Source organism: Vidua macroura, chromosome 5 (assembly GCF_024509145.1).
Source record: "Vidua macroura isolate BioBank_ID:100142 chromosome 5, ASM2450914v1, whole genome shotgun sequence".
NCBI lineage: Eukaryota > Metazoa > Chordata > Aves > Passeriformes > Viduidae > Vidua > Vidua macroura.
The window spans coordinates 10,139,017-10,158,520 of NC_071575.1; the positions used below are offsets into that span (position 1 = coordinate 10,139,017).

Here is a 19,504-nt window from a genome sequence, read left to right on the forward strand (position 1 = left end):
TGTGGCCTAAATATCTGAGAAAATCACCTCTTTCATGAGCATATTCCTGAGCCAGGGAAGAAGCCTGCATTCCTGCTTTCACCTCAGAACAGGGAATTCCAGCTCTATCTCTATTTCCATTGCCTTACCTACCTTAGTGACAGCAGACTCCACCAAGGCTACCAAGTGTATGCTAGTAACCCTCCAAAGCACAGAGCTCTAAGCTGCTGTGAGATAAATGCCACCCCTTCCACTGCTGAGGGCATGGAAATCATGTTTGTGTGCCAGGGCAGATGGGATGTGCTCCACTCACACCTCCATTAATCTGCCCTTCCACACCAAGCCTGGAGCCACTGCTGGTTGCCTCAGATTTATATGGAGGCAGGGCAGGACAGCCCCAAATTATTCTGCAAAAACAACAGTGCAGTTTGTAGTCACTGCTCAGTTACCCTCCATTTAAATATCTGTCCTGAAAATACACAGTAGGATGTGACTGGTTCAGATGCAATCTGCCTTTCTCATTTTCAGTGATGATGCCTCAGGTTTGGCTTTTATATTTTCAGATTCTGTGCTGCTTTAGTGTGCACTTCTGAGCTTCATGTTAGGGGATGGTGAGCTCTCTTCACAGAGCAGGGAGGCAAAACAATTCCTTCTCTAGCTGGAGACCAAGGACAAATGATCCAAATCTCAGGCCCAAGAGCACAAACAATGTGGGCTGAAGAGAGAAGAACAAGAAGGATGGGACTTCATGGGCTAAAGCTGGAATTGGACAATGAACTCCAATATGCAAATGGAGCAGAACTGATCAAAGTGAGAGACCCCATGAGCGTTTGTGCATTTTGGGACCATTTTGATTCATCTTGGGTGCAGCCCTGGCTGGGCTCTTGTGCTGCCCAAGGTGGATCCATTGAGGAGATCCTTTTAATAAATCCCTGCTTTATTCTTTAACTCTGCCCAGCCTCTGTTCTAGGGCAGCCTTCCCAAGGCATCAGAGGAGCAACCACGTCCCCCAGAGAAGGGCTCTGGGAAACAGCGCAGGACGTCACGCAAAGGACGGTACATCTTCTGTCACTGAAATTCGCTGGCATTCGGTGCTTTGGGCCCCAAAGGCATTCAGAAGCATAAACCCCATTCTGGAAAGGAATTAGGGTCTGGCTGCCTTTGGAGATCCGGGCCAGGTAGTTGGCCCAAAGAACACATTCTGCCAAATGAGGCGTTTCACTGGCACAAGCCTTGCTGGAACATCTTTTTCTGCACACACAATATTTAGGATGATTCCAGCTCCCCACCAGCACTATCTTCTTCACCCCTAATTAAATTAACATGCAAGAACGAAGTAAGTTTTTGAACCTTATCAAACTTTAAATAAAACAGAAGTTACATTTTTAAATGTGCCCAGTTCTTCCCTGATGTGCAAAAAATAAATACATGAAACAGAGTAATTCACTTTCAAACACCTGAGCAGCAACCCCTTCCTTTTTAATTGAAGTTCCACCAGAAGGAATCCTTATGAAAAGAAGGGCAACAGTGAAATAAAAAAAACCCTCTCCTACACATGAAAAAAGAAGAATTCTGTCTTATTCTGTGTTCTTCAGCTTTCTAATGCCCCTTTAATTCCTGGTATCTCTAAATGAAAGAAGTAATTGATTTTCTCAGGAGTGGTCCACCCAGCAATAAAAGTGTGTCAGATGATAGAAGGAGGTAGCATTCTGAGCTTCACTAAAATCCTGAAATCACAAAGGTATTTTAATATTTCCAGAGACTATTTCAAGAGTAACAGCATAAAACCAAAGACATTGATAATTAAATAATATTAAATTTAACTTCAGTTTTGTTTTTCTGTCTCAGTTGGACAGAGATACTCCACCAGAATACATATTCCCCTGAAATACATTTTTTGTATTAGTAATACCAGCTGAGCCAGTCTCTAATTAAAGGGCCATAGTAAATTGTTAATATTAATAGAGGGCCATGTTTTTGGTCTGCTAATTGTTCACATCTTCAGCACATCCTTGATAAGTAAGAGGGACTTTAAAAAGGCATTCAATGAGATGACTATACACTAACTTTTTTATAGGTATTGACACATCATTAAGGATGTTCTAGGGAGATTCCATGGTTTACCCTTTGACCAAAAGGATCTTTATGCTGATCTGTTCACTTTTCAAGTAATTAAATGCATTCTTGAACAAACCCTAAAACAGAGCACAAAGAGCCCCAAAACTATGCAATCTAAATAACCATAAAACATAAATTGAGAGCTAAAGTGTTTGGCTAGAATTCCAGGGAAATCCTTGCAAAGCTCTACCACTCCACTTCTGAAATCCTGAATTCAACAGCAGCAATGTAACCCTTCACATAGAGTTACCACAGCATTCTTACCTGAAAATCTCAGAGCAACTTACTTAAAAATGGAAAAAAAATTGAGTCCTGAAGTGCTGGTAATTTTCCTCAAAATGAAAAATGCGAGGATTAGGTGTGATAAAGCTGAGGAGACAATTTTCTAAATAGCCCATCTTTCAGCCCTGGCCACTGCTGTCACTTCCCACCATCAGAAACCACGCAGCTCTGGCCTCGGGAGGATGGGCTGCCAAGGGAGCTGGCGATCCCTGGGGCTCCTCACCCTTCAGCCTTCCTTACGTGTCCTGACAAAGAGTCTGATTTGGCAATGCAACACAGCAATAAAGAGAAATAAAGGGGAAAAAGTAAGCAGAACAAGCACCCTCATCACAAAGTTGCAACTTGCTCTATTGAGGGGTGTGGGGTTATTCTGGGATAGCTCTCACTGCTTTGGGAGACAGACCCAGGCAGCTCCCACAGGGCGTCTCTGGCTCCCTGTGCCCACCCTGGAGAGCAGCGGGGTGTGGAGCTGCCAGGGCAGAGCCCGCTTCCCAATGGAAGCCAGGAAATATCCTGCTGCAGCTGTGCTTGTTACTGGCATAATCATCAGCTTCCACCCTCCTCCCTTTTTTTTTTTTTTCTTTTTTTTTTTTTGACAGCTGTCTTCCTATCTTCCCAACAGGTGCTATTAGGCCCTGAACAATGGCGAAGGCTTTTAAGCACTGCTGTTGACAAGTGAAAGGGAACAACAAATGGCTCAGTAGTGCTCTTCTCCCAGGGTCACTCAACCAATGGTAATAGTTATTATTTTTATTTATTAGCTCTGTGGCACTGTCCTCCATTGTACCTCCTCCAACATCCCCTTTCCGTGACAGCAAGGAGCTTTTTAACTTTTAATAAAAATGGGCGAGCGCTTAGCTCCTGAGCTGGCTCTTTCTGCAAAGTGCACAGCTAATGAACATTGTCCATTTGTATCTGGATAATTTATGATGTCAGCGGAGCGGAGATGGGGAGGGCTGCATCCAGACATGGCCATTACTTACCCTGCCAAGAGTGAAAACGAGAGCACGGGGAGCTGGAAGTCTGACAGAATGAAGAGGGTCTCTCACCCTGTATTTGGGGCTTTTTTTCAGGATAATTACAAGATTAGCAGACAAAAATGACATCCCCTCTTTTGAGGTTGATGCAATTTTTCTTTTCCCTCCTTAGCATTTTGCTGACTGCATCATAACCCTCTTCAGAGAACAATGGCAGGTGGAAGAAAAGTTAATTTTCCCTTAAATGAAAATGACTTCACTCATTTAAACAATGCACTCAGAAGTGTTGCTGCCAGGAGGAAAAAATTGTGCCAAAATGTTTTCTGATCCTAATATATTTCTGATCCACATATACTTACTAGATGAGGTTACTCAATTAATAAATGGTATGCAACAGATAAACCCTATCAAATGCAAGCCCTGTGTTTTCACTGTCCTGGCAAACCAGGTAAATATGAAGGAAAATCAGGCAATTCCATGTCCAAACAAAATCAGTAAACTAGCAAGTGACCTGGAAGCACAAATACACTCGAAAGTTGAAAATGTAAAGCTAAAAGCCATCAAAATATTGACATATTGTAGAACTGGTTGGTTTAGAGTCATGTGTTACCTAGCAAATTGAGGTAATAGTATGTACATCTTCTGATCATCTGGACCTATTTATTTAAATTATAAGTTGACACTATTGTGCAGTGAAAGGGCTACAGACATCAGATTGTGGATGTACTTCCTAGAGAAAACGTGTACTATTATAATTTGAACCTAATAATAACATTGAAAGAACCAGAAAACACTCATTTGGGATGTTAATAAAACCATTGAAGGAATTTTAATAATTGAAAACATAAAACTGAAAAGGATATTCCCCTGAAACAACAAAAAAACTCCACACATTAGACCCAGATTTCTATTCTTTTTCAAAACATGACAGACTGTTTTACCACTGGAAGTGAGAATTAAAGCACATACGCCTGATGCTAAACAACTACACATCCAGAATTCCTCTTGCACAACATATGTGAACACAAAATCTCAATCACCCATTGCCAGATGCCAGAAAGACAGGAAAAACAGTATTATTAATAATAACATTAAAAAAAAGGTGCGCTAGAAATCAAAGCTTCTGAAGTGCAGGTAGTTTCAGAGTAAATCAGACTACTAGTTGTGGTGTAAATGATATTTGCATGAAATCATTATGTCAAATTAGGTAGAAATTATTAAGGCCAATGCCATCCTTGGACTTGCCTAAAATAATCTCCCAAGACTTGCACGCAGGTTTCTCCGCTGAAGTACAGCATTCCATCTGCCTTGACAACTTGTTCTGTTTGTTCTCACTTGTCTCCATTCATGGATTTTTTGGACTCTGTTATTTTCAGCATAAATAGGGTGAGGAAATACATTGGGTTTCCTTTTGATCAAGCATTTTTCTTTCTGAGTTAGGGAATAACACTGAGATACATGGGTGGCTCAGCCATGTAACAGCTGTGACAGGTAATCCCCAAACACCCAAAGAGAAATCAGAGAAAGTCTATTACGCACAGCTCTTTAACATAATAGTTCTAGACAAGGGGAAAGGAAAGTCAGAAAGTAAAAGCAGAAAAGTCAAAGAGGGAAAAAGAGAAGGGAGACGAAGAAAACAATGCTGAGAACAAGGAAAGGGCAAGCCTAAGAAAGGGGCCTCATTTGTCAATCCAAAATGTACTTTATTACACAGTGCACTGAAGGAGAGTCAGGGCAACTCTGCAGCCACTCCCAGGCTATTGAAAACTGGCACCAACATGGAGCCACTCCCCAGGCAGCAAACACATAGCTGCAGCAGCCTGGGCAAAGTGAAGCAGCTGTGAATCTTGCCAGAAAAGACAACAGGATTTAGACTGAAGCATCAACTATGCCTTCAAAACACTGCCAGCATGCCAAAGAGAAAACATCTTTTTTATCATAGAGGAATCTCACTCATACCCTGCAGCAGAACTTTTTCAGACTACTTTAGAAAACTTAGGACTTCCTTCATTCACCTTGGGATGACAGAACTTCCTCTGGATTGTCCAAATCCACAAGAAGGCTCATCTGCATTTAGGATGGCTTCATGAATCACCAAGGACCAGTAAGGTGAACGAGTAGAACACCTTCCCAAGAGCTAAGGTCATTCACTGGGCAGCTTTTTACAGAATGAGGACAATCAAGAGGCACTACATTCCCCCTGATAAAGAGAACATGGACCCCAGACAGACAGAAAATGTCAGCATTTGCTCTGATGAAGTTTGAAACAAGAAACAGTCCTCTCACTCCTGCACTACCAATCTCATCAATGGCCACCTAGAATTAGCCTGTTCCCTCTTCACCAGGAAACTTGTCCATGTCACTCTGGGACCTGATCTGTTTCATTAAAAACAAGACAGGACTAGGTGCACTCCTCCTCACAGATTTCTCAGCTACCCATCTGAGAGGGCCTGCTCTAGTGTCTGGTCCCTAGACTTAAATTAAGAATCAGCTCCTTTCTGCAATTCCAAAGCATTCACCTGTGTAGCCCTAATAACATCAGTGAAGGGGAGCTCAAACCAAACTGAAGCAGGATGAAAAGTTTAAATGAAGAAAGAACCACTCAGAAGAGACCACCTTCTCTGCAACATCTGTAGCTCAGGATCCTACTCATTCTTCACCTGTGTGTGGTGGCAAGAGACATCTTGGTTCTGCTGTGACTGGGCAGAAGCTGCACTTTGCTCTATCAGACAGAAACCTGATACCATTGATCTTTGTTTTTGTGTTCTCATCTTGATTATTTCTACCTTTCGTGCCCCAAAAGGAAAAAGGCATCTTCTGAAACAGCTCTGTTAAAACAAGGTGCCTCTCATAAGAACCTGGCCTCATATTCAAGATGCTCAGTGGGACATCTACCTACTGACAGAACAGCCAAAACAAACTTCTGTGTATGATGGTGATCTCAAGCACTGACTGGGCTACAACTGACTCAAGGGCTGGGACATACAGAATAATGCATGACCTGGGAGCTGCCTAGACAAACCTTTACCAGGAGATGGACTCACACTCAGGAATGCAATCGTGCAAGACCTGACAGTAAAAGTCAGTGCTTTCTGGGAGTGGCAAGTCCTTCAAATAAAGATCAAACTTGTAAACGAAGAGCATATTGCACAAAAAAAAAAAAAAAAAAAAAGATCCATGAAAGAACCCAAAGAGCAGATCTGTGCAGGGATCTGTGCAGCTCTAACTTGTGGCTCTAACTCTTTTTGTCTTTGTGGGATAACTCTGAACATTGACTCAAACCACCTCAAAGTCCCTAAGAAACTCAGCTGAATTCTAATATTTGCACAGAAATCACTTCAGTCAGGTAACTGTTGGTGCAACTGTGAAAAAAATCAATTCAAGTCCAGTATCAAGTGCACCTCAATTTTAACAATGAAACAGCTAATGCTGATGAGCTCTGAATAATAACACCATTATCAAACTGTTATATGGAATCATATCTTTTGTGATTTAATTCTGTGACTAACACTGATATCTTAGTATGGTACCTACCTGTTTTTTTCAGACACAATGCTCAACAATATGCAGTTTACAGAGAGATTTATTTCATATCTAGCAAGAGATGTTTGGAAAAAGAACTACATCCAATTCAGCTTTTCTTTTTCAATGCTGAGATAAAACTGGGGCTGAGACGGAAATATTTTCTCTTAAACCCACCTCTCTCTGAGTAAGATAGAGAAGTCTTTGAATAAATGTATATAAGTGTCCCTCTGGTATGCAGATATGAAGGAGAGTCATACCAGATACATGTCAGTATGCCAGAACAGGACCCAGAGTCAATATCAAAAATGGTGGAGTGAAACAGAGGGATGTGGGGCTCCTGTGGAGTGAGGCAAATGACAAGGGTATATTCCCAGATTGCTTGAGAACAGGGTGCATGGGAAGGTGGGTGTGGAGTAATTGCAGAATGGTGTAATAGGGAATTTAATAGATCAGAAAAGGCTGAATAGGGTAACAGGCCCATTGTTCAGAAAGTTCTCTTTTGTGACCCGGCTTTAAGAGAATGCCAGAGAAACAAATGACTTAATCCTGGGGGGATGCTATGGCATAAATGAAAGTAGCCTATACCTTGAAAGGCAATGGAATAAATTTCTGTATCACAAACCACACTGACAACTGCAGCTTTCAGTAAAGCTTTAAGACTTTGCAATTGGCAAACCCCTCACAATCATGCTCTCCCATGTCCCCCCTTCTCTCTTCAACAGCATTTTTCAATGTCCTTTGTGGGCAGACGGGATAAGTCACAGGAACGACACACAGCCATGGTCAAATGCCATGTAAAACACGACGGTTACAGGGCAGATCAGAGGGAAGGAGTTCTTCAGGGCTGGCTTACCTTCTCTGCCATGTTCTAACCACTGAGCTCATCTTGGAACTTCCTGGCTCTGTGAACACAGCCACTGAGCACTACAACACCAATTTACACTGCCTCCTTGCTGAAGGAATGGAAGTGATGTAAGGGACACTTGTGCAAAATGCTGGTGAACCTTGCAAGCGCCTTCCTGAGCATCACGTGTCTCTGGGGAACCTTCCCATTTCTTAAGCTCTGTTAAAGCAGATGATGGAGTTGGAGGGTCCTGGGACATCAAAGACAGCATTTTTCCAGTTACTTTAACACAAGCCGAATCAAGAATACAGAAAGGACAGCCTAATTAAAAAAGCAAAGGTCACGCTCCGGGGTGTAACATAGAATATATTATACTTTCCAGAATATGTTATACCTTTCCTTGCAGGGATTAAAGTGACACCATCAGCTTTGGCTTGATAAAAAACTGAGGAGCCAGGATATCACGTATTATATGGTTCAAGGACTAAGGAGAACATGAAACAACTGGGATTTTTTAATAGGAAAAAAAGTAGAAATAGACATTTCTCAGTTACCCATAATTTCTTAATGCATGTAACAGATTCTTAATTAAGAAAAAAAAAATAATCTCAAGCTCATTCTAACTCAGGCAGAAAAGGGAAATGTAGAAATGCAGGAATCCCCAAACTTTTTCCAGATCTTTATGAAACGCAGTCTCTAGTGCTCAAATTTCTACTACACCTAGATGAATCCTATTAGTTGGCTCTAAATTTGGCTACAGACATGCTACAATTCTCTGTGAGTCTTTTGAGTTAAATTCCATTCTAAAACAATTAACAGAGAAAAATTAATTTGCCTTCCAAGAATTCAGGGTTGAAGATGTGTAGCTCAGCTATGACTTGTGGTTTACTTGGTAGGCAGTGGATTGAGTGTGTTGTACTTTTTATTCTTCTTCCCTCTCCTTTTGCCAGAGGAAAAAAAAAAAAAAAAAAAGATCACCATAGGTACACATTTGTTGAGAGCTCTGCACAAAAGATAGGCTCCTGCAAAGCCCTAATCTGTCTTTAATTGAAACACTGTTTCCACACATATTACAGATACTATTTTGTGAGAGTTTAAAACATATAAAAGTAGCTATTACTGCTTTGAACATTTCTAACTCAGAAGAAAAAAATAAAGGCACGAAAAGTTTCCTCCATCCTATTTAAATTGCATTTGGGTAGCTCTCTGTGGGGCTACTACAAATTCCTTTAACCCCACTAGTCTCTTAGCTACATTAAATTAATGATGCGTCTCAAGCACTCACTCTTCTACAGGAGAGTGTGGGATCTCCAGTCAGACACCTACAATTCACTAAATTGGAAACACTGACCTAAGGGAGACATCAGTGCGTTATCCTCGCAGCCAGTGTTGCACTGTAATGCAAAACACAGATAATATTTGGAGGAGTTAAGAAGATGAGGTGTGTGTTGAGTGGATTTTTTTTCTCCCACTGTCAGTAGGGAGAGGCTTCAAATTGCCTCAGAGCAGTTCTGACGATGAAACCGTTCTAGGTTCACCAGCACACAGTACTACATCCCTCTTTATGTGAGCACCCCAAACCCCCAAATTGTTCCAGCAGCCCCTACTGCAACGTGTTCCTGCTGCTCTTCACAATGCTTCAATTAAGGCTGAGCAACATTAACTATGATTATATAAAAAAAAAAAAAAATGTATTTCCACAATGGCCTTTTTTGTCCACTGTTATAACTCTTTGCTCCCAAAGCTGTGTTTATAATGAAACGTGTGGTGTATTTTCCATTAAAAGCCTTGGCAGGAGTTTCTGTAGTTTTTCTCATGTATCGCAAGTTCAATACTCTTTCTGCATTTGCTTCACAATAACCAGTCCATTTCCAAGTGATTAATTTTCTATTCTAAAACAATGCATTCCTTTCCCCTCTCATTTTGCTGGTGTGGGGTTTTGTTGGCTTTTTTTTTTTTTCCTTTTCTTACGAAGAGAAAAAAATTCTTTTTCAATGACATCATGGTATAAAATTTTCAAAGCAGGTTTTAGCGGGAGATATGCAGATTGCTTTGAAAAGTTACCCTCATAAATAACAACAAAGTACTGAATTATCAAGGCTGTAACTCAGTCAAGAGGTGCTGTAACTATTTAAATTATATGACCTCAGCAGAACCTCTTGATTGAATTGCAGCCTTTCATTAAACCGGGCACTCTGTATTATTTTCTCTGAACTAGAGTAAATCAGGATGGTAAAGAGATTAGCCCCCAAGCCCATCTCTTTGTGATCTAGAGGCATATAATTTTTAACCATTACCTCAATTTTGTAACTTAAAAAGCCTGTGCATAATCTACTGTGTCAATAATTCCCTTCCCTGTACAGGGAATGACGACACTACAAAAATACTACTGTGTAACCCAGGTACACTGAGAAACTGTAAGGCTTGTAAAGGAGCAAGATCCCACTACTGAAAGCTAGAGAAAAGTGAGGGGAAAAAAAGAGGGAGAAAACTGTAGATTCATAGCACTGCCGATTCATTCACAAAAAGCTGCAAACCAAAAGGGACCATTAGCTCATCTAGGCTCATCTTCTATATATATTACTGAATATTCATTATTTCATCAACCAAAATCAAACCTTCCTCTGATTTATTTCTAACTACCATTTTACTAGAAGAGAAACAGCTGGCCTCTGAGTCAGGACATTCCATAAATATCTCCTTGCTTTTACTGGAAAGTTGTGTGTGTAGGGATGAGGGTGGAGGGAACCAGGGTACTTATAACACTCTCCCTGTTCATCTCCAGCTGGCTGATAGAATGCTGCCTCCATATCTGGAAAGAGACTACCTCCATACCAGTGGTTCCCAAACAAACCCATGGCAACAACATTGACGTTTCGGAACTTTTTATGGAGCGGGTCCATGCAGGAGCTCCCCTGCTCGTGCAAGAGGCCACTGCAGCGGGCAGGCAGGGATCCCTTCTCCGAAGAGCGCTTCCCAGGCTGCTCAGGAGGGCTTGGGAGCAGGATTTAGGAGGAACAAGCTCACCCACAATTCCTATCATACCCTGGAAGATGATGGCGCTTTCCTCACCCGGCCATAGTGTGCTTAAGTTTTCCTTATTGCTCGGACTTTGCCTCCTTTTCAAAGCCCCTACATTTAACTCGGTGAGAGAAAAGCTACAGTAAGTCCCTTTTCCTATTTTCTTATATTTGTGTAGCTGTTAGACGTTTTGCAAAGGAGGGGAGCACCAGCCAGCCTCTGACAACAAAAGGGCTACTGTCGCTGCGCCAGTCCCAGACATGGTGGAAACCAGCCCACAGGAAAAGGCCTGGCTCCAGTGCTAGGCTCCGGCCGAGCACAGGCACTGCATTCACTCAAATTGGCAACAGGTCCCAGTGTTCCTGGCTTTGAGCTGTGAACAAGGGTTGGGATTGAATAACCAATTATACAACCGCTGACTGAGTTTATCCAAGGTTTGCAAACTGCTATAATAGCCCAGTATTCACTGACTGTTTTATCCTTTTCCAGATATAGTGTCATATCTCCCCTTGTGCTCCATTTACATGTCACTTTATTACATACATCCATTAAAAAGGTTAATACAATGTCACAGTCAATGCCTAAATGTTGCCATTCAGTATCCTCGCCTTGCTCCCTGCTACATTTCACATTCACACATTTCTTTCTCTCCCCCTCTCCTGCAGGCTTTGCTCACTCACACTTGCACACTCTTTCCTGCTGCAAGTTAAATCAATTTGCTGTCAAGAATACAGAGCAGAGCATGAACAAAACGGTAGCCGAGAGTCAATAGAGTAAAAACTGCATGCTCCCTAAAGTTGCCAGTCATGGTGAGCGCTCTGTACCGCCAGTGACGGGAATAACCTTTAAATCACCCAAAGTTCAGAGAATCACTTAAATTTGTAGACATTGTTGAGACTCCTTGTATCACCTGGGTCTCTTAAATTATCAGGAAAGTTCACTTGCTAAGAAAGTCTTTTAAGAGGCTTTTCTTACTTTTAGATAAACTTTAAACATACCAGTAACTGTTCTTCTCTGATTTTTAACACCTCCCAAATTGACCCCACCTACAGCCCAGACACGTAGGAGGCTGGAAAAGACTGGAAAAAAAAATAGAGCCAAAATTTTCTACATCTTCCTGTGAATTACTGATAGAGATCTGGCTTAAATTTGCTATTTTTCTCTTTTGCAAAAGATTATTGTCTCCGATCAAATTTATCATCTCTGCATAGAATTTTGTTTCTGAAAACAGTAAGAAATGAAAATTACTCAAAATCTTCCACAGGTTCACTTTTTGAGATAAAGGGATTCACGTCACTTATTTTATTTTTGTTTTCTACTGCCCTGTTAACAAAAAATAGGGCAAGAAATCAAAGACAAAATTTTAGGTTTTGATTTTATGCCGTACAACTGACTGCTGTTTGCATAGATGGTACCACTGGCAGAAAGGTACAACTTTTGAGTAAGGTGCAGCTTCTGAGATGATCAGTTCAGCAGGAGATCTCCAGTGGTAACACAGCAAAGCTACATTTATTTAACAAAGCCCAGTTTCATTCCTGCTCATAAATACTGATTTTCACTTAACTTTTTGGCTTTTTACAGTTAGGAGTAGGGCAGTTCAGAAAAAAGAATTTGATCCTGACAAGTAAAGAACTTGAAGATATTTTTCATCTTTTTGGCGTCAGACCGTGAAAGCCACGGACAAAGAAAAAATGCTTTTAAGAAGACTACTTTTGCAGAACCTGGTTGTTTATCTACTGATTATCAGTCAAGAAAGTGCACAAATATTTGAAAATCATCTAAGCCGAGGGCATTATCATCAGTATGTGAAGTTTGACTGCAATAATGGAAAATAGTGGAAAATTTTTTCCCACTATGCCCCCCTGCAAAGGAACATGAAATGCACTGTTCATGTGAACTGTACACTGGTCCCACTCAGTCAACACAAAGTCATTCACTGGGGTAAGACTGTCAAAATACATTTTGGTTTACTTTTTAAAAAAACCTCCACACAGGTTTTGGATAATACGTATCTCCTTTTTGAGGAGTGCTCAGGCTTCTTACAGCAACCCTTGATACTTCCAGAGACAACTTCATGTAATGGTACCAAACTGTGCTGCAGGGAGCCTAAACCAGCTTATCTGCTCACCCTTTAGCCTGGGAAAAGGAAGGGCTATGTGAAACACTGAGACGCAGTGTCAGAGGAGCACAGCAGTCCTGACACACCAAACGGAGAGACACCCAAACTTCACAAAATTTATTTGACTCTCAATAAAACAACCAAATCCTTCAAGAAGTCCCATTACTCAGTTTAGGATTCCAAACAACAAAAATACAGCAAAAATCTATTTCCAATGAATCACTTTCCTATCTAAGGGCCTGTATGTAAAGTCCTTTCTTTTGTTCTTTTTTTATATAATGCCTTTTGAAAGATTCACAAAGCAACTGCCCACTTTTGCATCATAAAAGATCTGTAGGCACCACATTGTTCAGCTATCAGTAATAGACTCTTGATTGAGTTGGACTCTGAATGACACACGGTAGCAGCAAGTGATAAAACGATTGGGGAAAAGCCCTCCCCTCAATTTACTCCTAAACCAATTATTTGCAAGCTTTGTGCACCATGAAATTCTATTAGAAACAAATTATATTAGCACTGTTTATGAATGCTATGGCAAGTTGTTGTCCAAAAACGGGAATTACCTCTGACCAGAAGAGAGGAATGGGGTAATTCTTTTGGCAAGTGGAGAGGCTTCTGTTTCCTTCTCTTGTCTAATTGTACTAAAGAAAAAAATTGACACTTAATTTTGTTACCACAGTTTCTTACAACTTCTTAAACTTTGATGACCTGACTTGGTACTAATCTAACCAAGCCTGAAGCAAGGAGTTTCAAAATTGTTTAAGGAAGAACAGCTCGTGTGAGTTCCTTTGGAAAAGGACATTCTCCTAACTCTGACTTCTTTTTCCTGCTCATTCAAGCACAAAAAGGAGAAAATGGGGCTAGAATTTCTATGTCCAAAACCAAACCAAAACCAAAACCAACAAAAAAAAAACAAAAAAAAAACCCAAACAAACAAAAAACAAAAAAAAAAAAAAAAAAAAACAAAAAAAACAAAAAAAACAAAAAAACAAAACAAAACAAAACAAAACAGGACATGAAATACCTTTTTACAGGCTTTCAGGCAGAGAAGGATGCAAAATTGCATCATATTTTGGACAGACGCAATGAAGAAAGGCCTAACTTGAAAATATAGTTATAAAAGTGTTCTTTTTTTCCTGTGACGAAATTCTGAAAGGGAAAATTCCTTCCTATCACCCCTTCTGATTCACAGATTAGCACCTTGCAAGTGTCTGCAGCTCTGGTCACCACACAAGACATTCCCAGCCAGATGCAGTGCTCTCTAGGACAATACCCTGTCCCTGTGACATCTCAGTGTTACTTTGGCAGTACTAGGATCTCAGACTTTAGAAGATGGTAGTCTAGAGCCCTGTAATGTACCTAAAACAGTCTGTGCTTCCGTATTTGGAGGAAACTGATATTCCCTGAAACCTGCTGTACCTCTCAAGCAAAAACATCATATTACTGATTTGTGGAGTGGTGCTTTCATTCCACTTTTGGTGGCTTTTTGCAAACACTTCTGGTTATGCATAATCTAGAAACAGAACATAGTACAATACTTACTGATTGCTAACTAATATTTCTGTCTCAGACCTCAAGCTCTCTTGAACTATGAATAAGCACGATTGAGAACTCATGAATTTGAACACTAATCCACAAGTGTGACAAGCCCCGTCTGTCCCACAGTTCACTGAGCCTGAGAGACTGGCAAACACTCCAGTGAGTGATCAAACTGTTTTGTTATGGTATTTAAAAAATCATAAAAACAATAGTTTTACCTCCTTCTAAGTTTAAGGACAAAATCTGACTGGTTAGTTCCCAACCTTCTCATCTCTTTTCCTTCCAAGACCTCCTTATTGTGAGCACACAAATAACTTTTATTAATATTCTAAGTGAAATAGTAATTAATACCTAGCTATTCTATCCTTGACAGAAAAGAATAAAGTAGAGTTTGATTCACTGACTCCTTGAAATAAATTCTTAGGGGAACTGAAGACATTCAGAGAGTAGAACAAATTATATCTTATGGAACTCATTCTTATGGTCACTCTGGAATTATCCCTATTTATAATTGTATCTTCTGGTATTCGTGCTACTTCCCTGCCCTCATCAAAAGAGAAGGACAAAGAAGGAAATGTGAGGGCAAATTTTTTTCTTCCATCAATTCCAGTGGCTAGATGCCATAATAAGGCACGCTTTTATTTCTATTACAGTTCACTTCTTAGCCTAGTGCTAGCAATAGCCAGCTTTAAGGCAGGTATAGTAATTGTAGCTTGCTAATTGGTTATTTCAGAATCATATTATTACCGTACTCAAGAATCAGAGTGCTACTGCTTTCATCAATCTTTGTTTAAAAAAACAAAGATATGAATTGCCACCTCTTCAATTTTGTGACTGCAGTGCAGTGCTGGATTGCCAGTGGTTGGTAGATAGCTTCTATTTCAAACACATATTTATCTGTGTTAGCTGCAAAATGATAGGGCTGTGCAGAAGTAACGATTCACTTGTTTCATGTTCCTAATCTTCTGCTGAATACCCCTTCATAACTTCACTAGAAAGGGATGGATTTATTTGAATTTCATTTGTGATGTCACGTGGATTTAAGAGCATTCCTAAATATATGTGAAGTCCAAAAAACCTTTGCAAACTTTTCTCTCTGAGCATGCAATAGGGAAATGTAACTTAAAATATATCAGGCTATTAACATTTTAACCACCCTGAAGTCATATTCATGTTGCTGCATTTTCAAATTATTTTCCACTTTACAAGAAATATAAACATAAGTTCCTTTGATATTTTAAACCCTGACTTAAGAGACTGTTTCAGCCTCCCTCTTTCCAAGCGTTAACTGACTAATGGCTCTGCAGCTGTGGAAGAAAACATCTCTCATCTCCCCCATGGTCCGGCACCTTCCATTTATGGCTGTCATGATTTCATGATGTTTTACCACTCTTGGCTCCCATATTTCCCCTCTAACTCTCTTCCCGGCCCACTGCTAACTGTTCTGAATCTTCGAAAGGATTTGGGAAGCTATCACTCAAAGCACCACTGAGCAAGAGCCAATCACCAAGGCAAGGGAAGCCTTCTTACCTAAACAAACCATTATCGGCTCATCTCATGTCTTTGTACTCTTTTTTTGCTATTACCTCACGGGATTAACTTTTATCTCTAATCTCTGCTCTGGCCAACTGTCAGGGAGCCTAAAAGCTGCCTGTCTTTTAATCTGTGTGTAATAATACTGCTGTTACTAACAGATAACTGCGAAACAACACGGAGGGAAGGAAAACACACAAACACACAAGGGCTGATTGTTAAAAACTGCTGCGCTTGTTCCTACCTGAAAGGAGGGCAAAATCATGTCTGATGTCCATATTGCACTTCCTTCTTGTCCTCTTTCATGTTTTTCTTTTCAATCCAATGCCACCGAAGTGTTTTAATTTGGGGGATCTCTTCCTATTAACCTGTTTATCTCCTGTTCAACCTGAAATGGCCAGGTTTCTCAGAGTATGCAAGAAACCTCATCTACTTGTAACTTTCCATTAAACAAAATATCAGGATGGTGAACATAACAGAAAATACAAGGAAAAAAAAAAAAAAAGGAAAAGAAAACGAATGATCCTACTGCAAAGGGAAATAGTCAAAGCTTCAAAACAGTCAACATTTTAAAGCTTGCCTTGAAATAAGTACGTCTCTTTCTGGGTGGCACATTTACCAGGCAGTGAGGCTTTCCTTTACTTTAAGTTAATACTTTTATAATCTCTCCCCAATACTACATTACACCATGTTTTGTAAAACTAGAGTAAGACTGAAAGAAAAACAAAGACCACTTAATTATGGCCAGGTGTGCAGGGTAGCAGTCCTTACAGAATATGGAGTCTTGAGGGGTTAGAGTAGGGAGGCACACCCTCGTAAAAACTGCTCCTCTAGGGGTGTTGGTGGCATTTTTTTTCCAGATTTTATTAAAAGCTTATTAAAGTCAAAGACATGCCCTTTCATTTAAATCTAGTCCTTTGAGTATGAATATCAACAGGGGAGAGGAATAAAGGAGACCTACCAAAAAATGTCAGTAGGAGAGCTATGGATACAGTATTTTAAGAAGTAGTTGTAAGGACAGAAAGGATACAAGTCTTATATGGAATAGCAATAGCAATGAAACCAAGAGGGTTAGTGGTAAGTACATCTGAACTAGATAACTTCTAGGATTCTGGCTCAGTATCACACTATACCTCTCAAAACCTATAAAGCAAATTCATATGCTCCAAGCACTCTCCAGACATGAAAACTTAAGGATTAGGCACCATGCCTTGGATAACCAGCACATTTGGGGAAGCTGGAGCTGTAGGGCAGCACAGGACAGAATTTTCTCCTGGCAGGTCCAAGACAACTCCTTTGAATCTCTGATGACTTTGTATATCTTAACAGTTGTATAATTTTCCAGCTTTAGTTGAAAAGGCATCATTATTCCCAAGTGGGAAAAATGAGGCAGGAAAAGAAATGCCTGGCTCAAAGCCACCCAGGAGGGCCCAGAGGCAGAGGCAAGGTCACACACAGAGTCAGTCAGGTTGGAAAAGACTCCAGGATGATCAAGTCCAACCTTTGACTAACCACCACCTTGCCAACTAGACCACAGCACTCAGGGGCATGTCCAGCTGTCTCCTGAGCACCTCCAGGGAGGGTGACTCCACCAGCTCCCTGGGCAGCCTGTTCCAATGCTTAACAATCCTGCCTGGGAATAAATTTTTCCTGAAAGCAGGTGGCAACAGCAGCCTAAAGGGAGAATCCTGCCTGCTTTAGGAGAGGGGCGGCCAGGACGTGTCTCCCTGATCCCCAGATGCCCTGGTGGGGACAGACCCAGCTTCAAGTGCTCTCCCCAAGGCCTCTCTCCTCTTCACAGCTTCCCAAAGCCCTTCCCTGCCATGACATATCCTGACTCCTGCCCACAGAGCTCTGCCCAAACAGGCCACAACACTCCCCGCACGGCGGGGGCGGTGAGAAGCCAACGGTGTCACAAGGAGGTGTCCAAAGGAGGGCCAGCGTGTCCCCTGTGGCCAATGCCATCCGTAAGGAATCTGAAACACACTCAGGAGACATTGTCTTTGCAGAGTCTAAGCCTCATGCACGTTGTGCTGTAATAATTTCAGTCACCCACCACAGTGACAAAGATTACAGGTGTAGGGTCCAAATACAAAAGGCAAGGCCACAATCTTTCAGCCAAAAAAGCAAAGGAAGCTTTTAACTACAGAAAGAGACAACGGACCAGACACATCTCAAGGATGAACTTCTTGGCAAAGGAGGGAAAAAGCCCATCATGAATGAGGCAGGGGGATGGGAACCATCCTTCACCCCTCAGTGAGGAATGTGAGGGTGACTGTGAGGGTGGTGAGGCACTGGCACAGGCTGCCCAGAGAAGCTGCGGATGCCCAGTCCCTGTAAGTGTCCCTACCCATGGCAAGGAGGTTGGAATGAGGTGATCTTTAAGGTACCTTCCAACCCAAACAGTTCCGTGATTCACCAAACCTAAATCCTTTCCTCTACTGCTCTCTCATCAGAGCTGGTTTGGGGGGTTTATTCTTAACTTCGTGCACTCCTTGACCACAGACAAAGATGTCCTGGCAGCCAGAGCTGGACATCCTTGCATTGGAACTCAAACTCTCTCTGACACAAGTCATCATTCCTGACAATAGCTTGAGAGAAAAATATAATTAATTCCACTATCCACCAGTATAATAATTGATAAACTCAGTCTGCATACTGTGGTCTTTAACATATGTTATCTATCTCCAAATGGTTTTCCAGAAACTCTTGAGTAGATAACAGTAAGGAAATTCAAGACACCTCTTGCCAAAAGAACATATTACCACAACTGTCTGGGATTATTTAGAAAGGAAAATAGAGAGACACCCAAAAACAATACCATCCACCCTGTACAGGGATTACTGATGGTTTAACACTGTTTGTTGTTCAAGTACCAAAGGCTGCTGCTAGATTTAAACATGCGCTATGCTGGTAAAAACATATTCAAAAAGCAAAGCAACAGCGTTTCCTCTCATTATGGATTTTGGTACTGAACTAAAAGGGACAAAAAAATCAGGAAACTAAATTGTTCAAAACTTTGTCTCTCCCACCTGTTTCACCTGACAACATGAAGTCTTTAGACTTGCCCGTCTCACCCTAAGATGCTTATACTCAGCCCCAAAATATCTTTGCAAACATTACATTATTTATTGCTCAGCTCAGATCTGAAAACGAAAACAAAACCCTGGATCTTCTCACTGTCACCTCTGAAATTCTTCTTCATACCACTGTCAGTGCTGGTCCCTCATTTTATTTCATCAGAGTAAAAATCTGCATCTGTTCTACATTTGAGACAGCATTCACAGTTTTTCAGACTGCCAGCACCAAAAACTAACAACCAAGTTCTAATCAGTGACAGAGCTGCGCCCACACTTGCAGCCCACTCCCACTAAAATAAGGAATCGGGGACACGAGCACTAGCTTTGACCCAGGTGCCCAGATTAGCAACCTCCCACCTGCCCCCCCCCCTCAGAAATCAATATATTGCTGCATTTAAAAATGGTTTCCTGAAAACTTCTCAGAAGCAGCCTGGTGAGGGTGATTATCTGAGGATCTTAAGTGAGGCTTTAATAAGGTTCTACTGTA

At 41.1% G+C, this 19,504-nt stretch overlaps 1 protein-coding gene across 7 annotated transcripts in view; it reads right to left on the reverse strand.

Moving 5' to 3' along the window:
• SOX5 (SRY-box transcription factor 5) overlaps positions 1–19,504 on the reverse strand; it is a 611,216-nt gene that overhangs the window by 166,864 nt on the left and 424,848 nt on the right. The window lies entirely within an intron of this gene.